We start from the raw sequence: 10,255 nt of genomic DNA on the forward strand, positions 1-10,255 counted from the left end.
AATAACCTAAGCCCTAATCCCGAAACCCTGAACCCCTAAACCTAAACCCTAAACCCTAAAGAACTAAAACTTATACCAAAAACCTTAAATTCTAAGCCCAAAACCCAAAATCCAAAACCTGAAACCCTATTTCCTAAAACCTAAACCTTAACCCTAAACCCAAAACCTTAAACCCTCAACCTTAAACCATAAACCCTAATCCCTAAACCGTAAACCTCAAAGTCTAAAGCATATACCCTAAGCCCAAAATCCTAAACCCTAAAACCAAAAACATAAACCCTAATACCTAAAGCCCAATAACCTAAGCCCTAATCCCGAAACCCTGAACCCCTAAACCTAAACCCTAAAACCTAAAGCCCAATACCCTAACCCTAGACCCGAAACCCTGAACCCCTAAACCTAAACCCTAAACCCTAAAGAACTAAAACTTATACCAAAAACCTTAAATTCTAAGCCCAAAACCCAAAACCCAAAACCTAAAACCCTAAAGCCTAAACCCCAAACCCTAATCCCCAAACACTAGACCCCAAAACCTAATTCCTAAACCCTAAACCTTAACCCAAAAAACTAAATCCTAAACCCAAAACCCTTAAATCCTAAACCTAAAGCCGCAAAACCTAAACCCTAAACCCTAAACCCTAATTCCTAATCCATAATCCCTAAACCTAAACCCTAAAGAACTAAAACTTATACCAAAAACCTTAAATTCTAAGCCCAAAACCCAAAATCCAAAACCTAAACCCCTAAAGCCTAAACCCCAAACCCTAATCCCCAAACCCTAACCCCTAAATCCTAAACCCTAATCCCAAAACCCTTAAACCCCAAACCTAAAGCCGCAAATCCTAAACCATAAACCCTAAACCTGAAACCCTAAACCCTAAAGAACTAAAACTTATACCAAAAACCTTAAATTCTAAGCCCAAAACCCAAAATCCAAAACCTAAAACCCTAAAGCCTAAACCCCAAACCCTAATCCCCAAACACTAGACCCCAAACCCTAATTCCTAAACCCTAAACCTTAACCCAAAAAACTAAACCCTTAACCTGAAACCTAAACCATAAAACCAAAACCCAAAACCCTTAAACCCTAAACCCAAAACCCCAAACCCCAAACCATAACCCCAAATCCTAAACCCTAAATCCTAAACCTTAACCCTAAACCCAAAACCTTAAACCCTAAACCTTAAACCTTAAACCCTAAACCCAATCCGTAAACCTCAAAGTCTAAAGCATATACCCTAAGCTCAAAATCCTAAACCATAAAACCTAAAACATAAACCCTAATACCTAAAGCCCAATAACCTAAGCCCTAATCCCGAAACCCTGAACCCCTAAACCTAAACCCTAAACCCTAAAGAACTAAAACTTATACCAAAAACCTTAAATTCTAAGCCCAAAACCCAAAATCCAAAACCTAAAACCCTAAAGCCTAAACCCCAAACCCTAATCCCCAAACACTAGACCCCAAACCCTAATTCTTAAACCCTGAACCTTAACCCAAAAAACTAAACCCTTAACCTAAAACCTAAACCGAAAAACCTAAAACCTAAACCCTACACTCTAAACCCTAAACCCTAAACCCTAAACCCTAAACGCTAAATCCTAAACCATAAACCTTAAAACCTGAACCCTTAACACTAAACCCTAAACCCAAAACCCTTAAATCCTAAACTCAAAGCCGCAAAACCTAAACCCTAAACCCTAAACCCTAATCCATAATCCCTAAACACAAACCCTACACTCTAAACCCCAAGCCCTAAACCCTAAATCCTAAACCGCAAACCCTAAAGCCTTAACCATTAACCCTAAACCCTAAACACAAAACCCTTAAACACTAAACCCTGAACCCTAAATCCTAAACCACAAACCTTAAACCCTGAACCCTTAACCCTAAACTCTAAATCCAAAGCCCTTAAATCCTAAACCCAAAGCCGCAAAACCTAAACCCTAAACCCTAAACCCTAAACCTTAATTCCTAAACCCTAAACCCTAAACCCACAACCCACAACCCTAATCCCTAAACCCCAAACCCTACACTATAAACCCCAAGCCCTAAACCATTAAACCCTAAACCCTAAATCCTAAACCAAAAACCCTAAACCCTAAACCCTAAACCCTATATCCTAAATCACAAACCCTAAAAATCTTAACCATAAACCCTAAAACCTTAAAACCTAGACCCAAAATCCCAAACCCCGATGCCCTAAAGCCTTATACCCTAATGCCTAATCCCAAAACCTTAAAACCCTAAACCCTAAACCCGAATAACAACAACTGCCCGGTGCAGTTGGTGAGCTGTGGTGGACAAAAAGACCATTCCCACAAGGAAGTCTTGAGTTCAAGCCTCTAGGCAGTTATCTACATCCCCTCCCTACCTATAAATAAATAAATAAATAAATAAAAACCCTAAAACCTAAACCCTTAACCTTAAACCCTAAACCTCAAAGTCTAAAGCATATATACCCTAAGCCTTAAATCCTAAACCCTAAAACCTAAAACCTAAACCCTAATCCCAAACAAGCTATAACCTTAGCCCGAATCCTGAAACCCTGAACCTCTAAACCTAAACCCTAACCCTAAAGCCCTATACCCTAACCCAAGACACTAAACCACAAATCCTAAAAAGCCTATGCGATAAATCCTAAACCCTAAACTATAAACCCAAAACCGGAAACCCAAAACCCAAAACCCAAAACCCGAAGCCCAAAACCCAAAACCCTAAACACTAAACCGTAAAGCATAAACACTAAAACCTGAACCCAAAACCATTAGCCCTATTCCCAAAACCCATAGCCCAAAACCCTAAGGCTTAAACCTTTAACCTTAAACCCTCAAAAGTCAAAACCATAAACCTTAAACCATAAATCAAAATCCCTAAACCCTAAACCCTAAACCCTAAACCTCAAACTCTAAAGCATATACCCTAAGCCCTTAATCCTAAACCGTAAAACCTAAAACCTAAACCCTAAACCCTAAACCCAAGCACCCTATATCCTAAGCCCTAAACCCAAAACCTTGAATCCCTCAAGCCCTATACCCTAACCCTAGACCCCTAAACCCTATACCCAAAAGCCAAAACCCTAAATCATAAACCGTATACCCTAAGCGCTAAACACTAAATCCTAAACCATAAACCTAAAACCCAAAACCCAAAACCTTATACCCTAAACACTAAAACTTAACCCTAAAACCCTAAATCTTAAACCTAAAACTCTAAACCTGAAGCCTATTCCCTAAACCCTACGAAATAAAACTTATACCCTAAACCCTAAACCCTAAACCCTAAACCCTGAACCCTAAACCCTAAATCCTAAACCCTAATCCCAAAACCCTTAAACCCCAAACCCAAAGCCGCAAATCCTAAACCCTAAACCCGAAACCCTAATTCCTAAAACCTAAACCTTAACCCTAAACCCTAAACCTTAAACCCTAAACCCTAAAACCTAAACCCTAAACCTTAAAACCTATACCCTAAACCCTAAATCCTATACCCTAAACCCAAAACCCATAAACTCTAAACCCTAAACCCCTAATCCTAAAATTTGAAGCCTAAACCCCAAACCCCAAACCCTAAACCCTAAACCCTAAACCCTGTACCTTAACCCTAAAACCCTTAACCCAAAGCCCTATATCCTAAACATAAGCGACTAAAACTTATACCTCAAACCTTAAACCCTAAGCCCTAAATCCTTAAAACCAAAACCCAAAACCCTAAAGCCAAAAATCCAAAACCTAAACCCCAAACCCACAACTCTAGACCCAAAACCCTAAATCCTAAACCCCAAACACTAAACCCTACACCCTTAACCCATAACCCAAAATCCTCAACTGTCAACCGAAAACCATAAAACCTAAACCATAAACCCTAAACCCCAAACCCTAAACCTCAAAGTCTAAAGCTTATATACCCTAAGCCCTAAATCCTAACCTATAAAACCACAACCTAGACCCTAAACCCTAAAAACAAATAACCTAAGCCCAAATCCCGAAACCCTGAACCCCTAAACCTAAACCCTAAAACCTAAAGCCCAATACCCTAACCCTAGACCCTAAACCCTATACCCTAAACACTAAACCCTAAACACTAAACCGTATACCCTAAGCACTAAACCCTAAACCCTAAACCATAATCCCTAAACCCTAAACCCAAAACCCAAAACCCTAATCCATAAACCATATACCCTAAACGCTAAACCTAAACCCTAAAACCCTAAGCCATAAACCCTAAACCCTAAAACCATAAACCTGAAGCCCTATACCCTAAGCCCTAAGAACTAAAACTTATACCCAGAACCATAAACCCCAAAACTCAAAACCAAAAACCCTAAAGCCTAAAACACCAAACCCATCCCCAAACCGTAAATCCTAAACCCTAAACTTTAACCATAAACCCTAAGCCCTAAACCCAAAACCCTAATCCGAGAAACCTAAACCCTAAAACCAACACTCTAAACCCAAAACCCAAAACCCAAAACCCAAAACCCAAAACCCTAAATCCAAAACCCTAATCCTAAAATCGCCATAAATCCTAAATGCAAAGCCGTAATTTCCTAAACCCTAAATCCGAAACCTTAATTCCTAAAACCTAAACCTTAAATGCAAAAACTAAACCCTAAAACCCTAAACCCTAAACCCAAAAACCCTAAACCCAAAGCCCTATATCCTAAACCCAAGGGACTAAAACTTATACCTCAAACCTTAAACTAGAAGACCTAAAACCCTTACACCCCAAACCCAAAACCCTAAAGCCCAAAATCAGAGCCCTAAACCCCAAACTCTAGACCGAAAACTTTGAATCCTAAACCCCAAACCCTAAACCCTTAACCTTGAAACCTAAACCATAAAACCAAAACCCAAAACCCTTAAACCCTAAACCCAAAACCCCAAACCCTAACCCCAAAATCCGAAACCCTAATTCCTGAACCCAAAACCATTAACCCTAAACCCGAAGCCCAAAACCCTAAGGCTTAAACCTTTAACCCCAAACCCTCAACCTTAAACCATAAACCCTAATCTCTAAACCGTAAACCTCAAAGTCTAAAGCATATACCCTAAGCCCAAAATCCTAAACGCTAAAACAAAAAACATAAACCCTAATCCCAAAAAGCCCTATAACCTAAGCCCTAAGCCCTAATCCCGAAACCCTGAACCCCTACACCTAAACCCTAAACCCTAAAGATCTAAAACTTATACCAAAAACCTTAAATTTTAAGCCCAAAACCCAAAACCCAAAACCTAAAACCCTAAAGCCTAAATCCCAAACCCTAATCCCCAAACACTAGACGCCAAACCCTAATTCCTAAACCCTGAACCTTAACCCAAAAAACTAAACCCTTAACCTAAAACCTAAATCGAAAAACTTAAAACCTAAACCCTACACTCTAAACCCTAAACCCTAAACCCTAAACCCTAAATCCTAAACCAACAAACCTTAAACCCTGAACCCTTAACCCTAAACCCTAAACCCTAATCCATAATCCCTAAACCCAAACCCTACACTCTAAACCCCAAGCCCTAAACCCTAAATCTTAAACCACAAACCCTAAAGCCTTAACCCTTAACCCTAAACCCTAAACCCTAAACCCTTAAACACTAAACCCTCAACCCTAAATCCTAAACCACGAACCTTAAACCCGGAACCCTTAACCATAAACTCTAAACCCAAAGCCCTTAAATCCCAAACCCAAAGCCGCAAAACCTAAACCCTAAATCCTAAACCCTAATTCCTAAACCCACAACCCACAACCCACAACCCACAACCCACAACCCTAATCCCTAAACCCCAAACCCTACACTATAAACCCCAAGCCCTAAACCCTTAAACCCTAAACCCTAAATCCTAAACCACAAACCCTAAACCCTTAATCCTTTACCGTTAACCCTAAATCCTAAATGCTAAATACAAAACCCTAAATCCTAAACCACAAACCCTAAAAATCTTAACCATAAACCCTAAAACCTTAAAACCTACCCCCAAAATCCCAAGCCCCGAAGCCCTAAAGCCTTATACCCTAATGCCTAATCCCTAAACCTTAAAACCCTAAACACTAAACCCGAATAACAACAACTGCCCGGTGCAGTTGGTGAGCTATGGTTGACAAAAAGACCATTCCCACAAGGAAGTCTTGAGTTCAAGCCTCTAGGCTGTTATCTACATCCCCACCCTACCTATAAAAAAAAAAAAAAAAAAAAACAAATGAAAAGCCTAAACCCTAAACCCTAAACCCTTAACCTTAAACCCTAAACCTCAAAGTCTAAAGCATATGTACTATAAGCCTTAAATCCTAAACCCTAAAACCTAAAACCTAAACCCTAATCCCAAACACCCTATAACCTAAGCCCTAATCCCGAAACCCTGAACCCCTAAACCTAAACCTAAACTCTAAAGCCCTATACCCTAACCCTAGACCTTAAACCAGAAATCCTAAAAAGCCTATACCATAAATCATAAACCCTAAACCCTAAACCCTAAACCCTAACCTATTAACACAAAACCCGAAACCCAAAACCCAAAACCCAAAACCCAAAACTCTAACACTAAACCGTAAAGCATAAACAGTAAACCCTGAACCCAAAACCATGAGCCCTAATCCCAAAACCCATAGCCCAAAACCCTAAGGCTTAAAACTTTAACCTTAAACCCTCAAAAGTCAAAACGATAAACCTTTAACCATAAATCCAAATCCCTATACCCTAAACCCTAAACCCTAAACCTCAAACTCTAAAGCATATACCGTAAGCCTTAATCCTAAACCCTAAAACCTAAAACCTAAACCCTAAACCCCAACACCCTATAACCTAAGCCCTAAACCCGAAACCCGGAACCCCTAAAGCCCTATACCCTTACCCTAGACCCTAAACCCTATACCCAAAACCCTAAACCCTCAATCATAAACCGTATACCCTAAGCACAAAACACTAAATCCTAAACAATAATCCCTAAACCATAAACCCAAAACCCAAAACCTTATACCCTAAACACTAAAACTAAACCCTAAAACCCTAAATCATAAACCCAAAACCCTAAAACCTAAAACCCTAAACCTGAAGCCCTATACCCTAAACCCTAAGAAATAAAACTTATACCCTAAACCCCAAAACCCTAAACCCTGAACCCTAAACCCTAAATCCTAAACCCTAATCCCCAAACCCTTAAACCCCAAACCCAAAGCCACAAATCCTAAACCCTAAATCCGAAACCCTAATTCCTAAAACCTAAACCTTAACCCTAAACCCTAAACCCTAAACCTTAAACCCTAAACCCTAAACCCTAAACCCTAAACCTTAAAACCTATACCCTAAACCCTAAATCCTATACCCTAAACCCAAAACCCTTAAACTCTAAACCCTAAACCCCTAACCCTAAAAGCTAAACCCTAAACCAAAAACTCCAAACCCTAAACCCTCAACCTTGTACCTAAAACCTAAAACCCTTAACCCAAAGCCCAATATCCTAAACATATGCGACTAAAACTTATACCTCAAACCTTAAACCCTAAGCCCTAAATCCTTAAAACCAAAACCCAAAACCATAAAGCCAAAAATCCAAAACCTAAACCCCAAACCCACAACTCTGGACCCAAAACCCTAAATCCTAAAACCCAAACACTAAACCCTAAATCCTCAACTGTCAACCGAAAACCATAAAACATAAACCATAAACCCTAAACCCTAAACCCTAAACCTCAAAGTCTAAAGCTTATATACCCTAAACCCTAAACCCTAACCTATAAAACCAAAACATAGACCCTCAACACTTAAAACATATAACCTAAGCCCAAATCCCGAAACCCTGAACCCCTAAACCTAAACCCTAAAACCTAAAGCCCAATACCCTAACCCTAGACCCTAAACCCTATACCCTAAACACTAAACCCTAAACACTAAACCGTATACCCTAAGCACTAAACACTAAACCCTAAACCCTAAACCATAATCGCTAAACCATAAACCCAAAACCCGAAACCATAACCATATACGCTAAACGCTAAACCTAAACCCTAAAACCTAAGCTATAAACCCTAAACCCTAAAACCCTAAACCCGAAGCCCTATATCCTAAGCCCTAAGAACTAAAACTTATACCCAAAACCACAAGCCGTAAAACTCTTAACCATAAATCCCGAACCCAAAATGCTAAATCCTAAACCCTAAATCCTAATCTTCAAAACCCAAAACCCAAAACCCTAAAGCCTAAACCCCAAACCCAAATCCCCAAACCCTAAATCCTAAACCCTAAACCTTAACCATAAACCCTAAGCCCTAAACCCAAAACCCAAAACCCTAATCCGAGAAGCCTAAACCCTAAAACCAAAAACCTAAACCCAAAACCTAAAACCCTAAACCCTAAACCCTAAATCCTAAACCCTAATCCCAAAATCGCCATAAACCCTAAATGCAAAGCCGCAAATCCTAAACCCTAAATCCAAAACCCTAATTCCTAAAACCTAAACCTTAAATGCTAAAACTAAACCCTAAAACACTAAACCCTAAACCCTAAAACCCTAAACCCGAAGCCCAATATCATAAACCCAAGAGACTAAAACTTATACCTCAAACCTTAAACAAGAAGGCCTAAACCCTTAAACCCAAAACCCAAAACCCTAAAGCCAAAAATCCAAACCCTAAACCCATAACTCTAGACCCAAAACCCTAAATCCGAAACCCCAAACCCTAAACCCTTAACCCTGAACCCTAAACCATAAAACCAAAACCCAAAACCCTTAAACCCTAAACCCAAAACCCTAAACCCTAACCCCAAAATCCTAAACCCTAAGTCCTGAACCCAAAACCATTAACCCTAAACCCGAAGCCCAAAGCCCAAAACCCTAAGGCTTAAACCTTTAACCCCAAACCCTCAACCCTAAACCATAAACACTAATCCCTAAACCGTAAACCTCAAAGTCTAAAGAATATACCCTAAGCCCAAAATCCTAAACCCTAAACCCTAAAACATAAACCCTAATCCGTAAAGCCCTATAACCTAAGCCCTAATCCTGAAACCCTGAACCCCTAAACCTAAACCCCAAACCCTAAAGAACTAAAACTTATACCAAAAACCTTAAATTCTAAGCCCAAAACCCAAAACCCAAAACCCAAAACCTAAAATCCTAAAGCCTAAACCCCAAACCCTAATCCCCAAACACTAGACCCCAAAACCTAATTCCTAAACCCTGAACCTTAACCCGAAAAACTAAACCCTTAACCTAAAGCCTAAACCCCACCCTCTAAACCCTAAACCCTATACCCTAAACCCTAAACCCTAAATCCTAAACCACAAACCTTAAACCCTGAATCCTTAACCCTAAACTCTAAACCCAAAACCAATAAATCCTAAACTCAAAGCTGCAAAACCTAAACCCTAAACCCTAAACCCTAATCCATAATCCCTAAACCCAAACCCTACACTCTAAACCCCAAGCCCTAAACCCTAAATCGTAAACCACAAACCCTAAAGCCTTAACCCTTAAACCTAAACCCTAAACACAAAACCCTTAAACACTAAGCCCTAAACCCTAAATCCTAAACCACAAACCTTAAACCCTGAACCCTGAACCCAAAACTCTAAACCCAAAGCCCTTAAATCCTAAACCCAAAGCCACAAAACCTAAACCCTAAACCCTAAACCCAAATTCCTAAACCCTAAACCCAACGCCCTAAACCCTAATCCCTAAACCCCAAACCCTACATTATAAACCCCAAGCCCTAAACCCTTAAACTCCAAACCCTAAATCCTAAACCACAAACCCTAAACCCTTAACCCTTTACCGTTAACCCTAAACCCTAAACGCTAAACACAAAACCCTTAAACCCTAAACCTTAAACCCTAAATCCTAAACCACAAACCCTAAAAATCATAACCATAAACCCAAAAACCTTAAAACCTAGACCCAAAATCCCAAACCCCGAAGCCCTAAAGCCTTATACCCTAATGCCTAATCCCTAAACCTTAAAACCCTAAACCCTAAGCCCGAATAACAACAACTGCTCGGTGCAGTTGGTGAGCTGTGGTGGACAAAAAGACCATGCCCACAAGGAAGTCTTGAGTTCAAGCCTTTAGGCTGTTATCTACATCCCCTCCCTACTTATAAAAAAATAAAAAAATAAATAAAAACCATAAACCCAAAACACTTAACCTTAAACCCTAAACCTCAAAGTCTAAAGCATATATATCCTTAGCCTTAAATCCTAAACCCTAAAACCTAATACCTAAACCCTAATCCCAAACACACTATAACCTAAGTCCTAATCCCGAA

The sequence above is a fragment of the Macadamia integrifolia genome, chromosome 5, assembly GCF_013358625.1.
Source record: "Macadamia integrifolia cultivar HAES 741 chromosome 5, SCU_Mint_v3, whole genome shotgun sequence".
Lineage (NCBI taxonomy): Eukaryota > Viridiplantae > Streptophyta > Magnoliopsida > Proteales > Proteaceae > Macadamia > Macadamia integrifolia.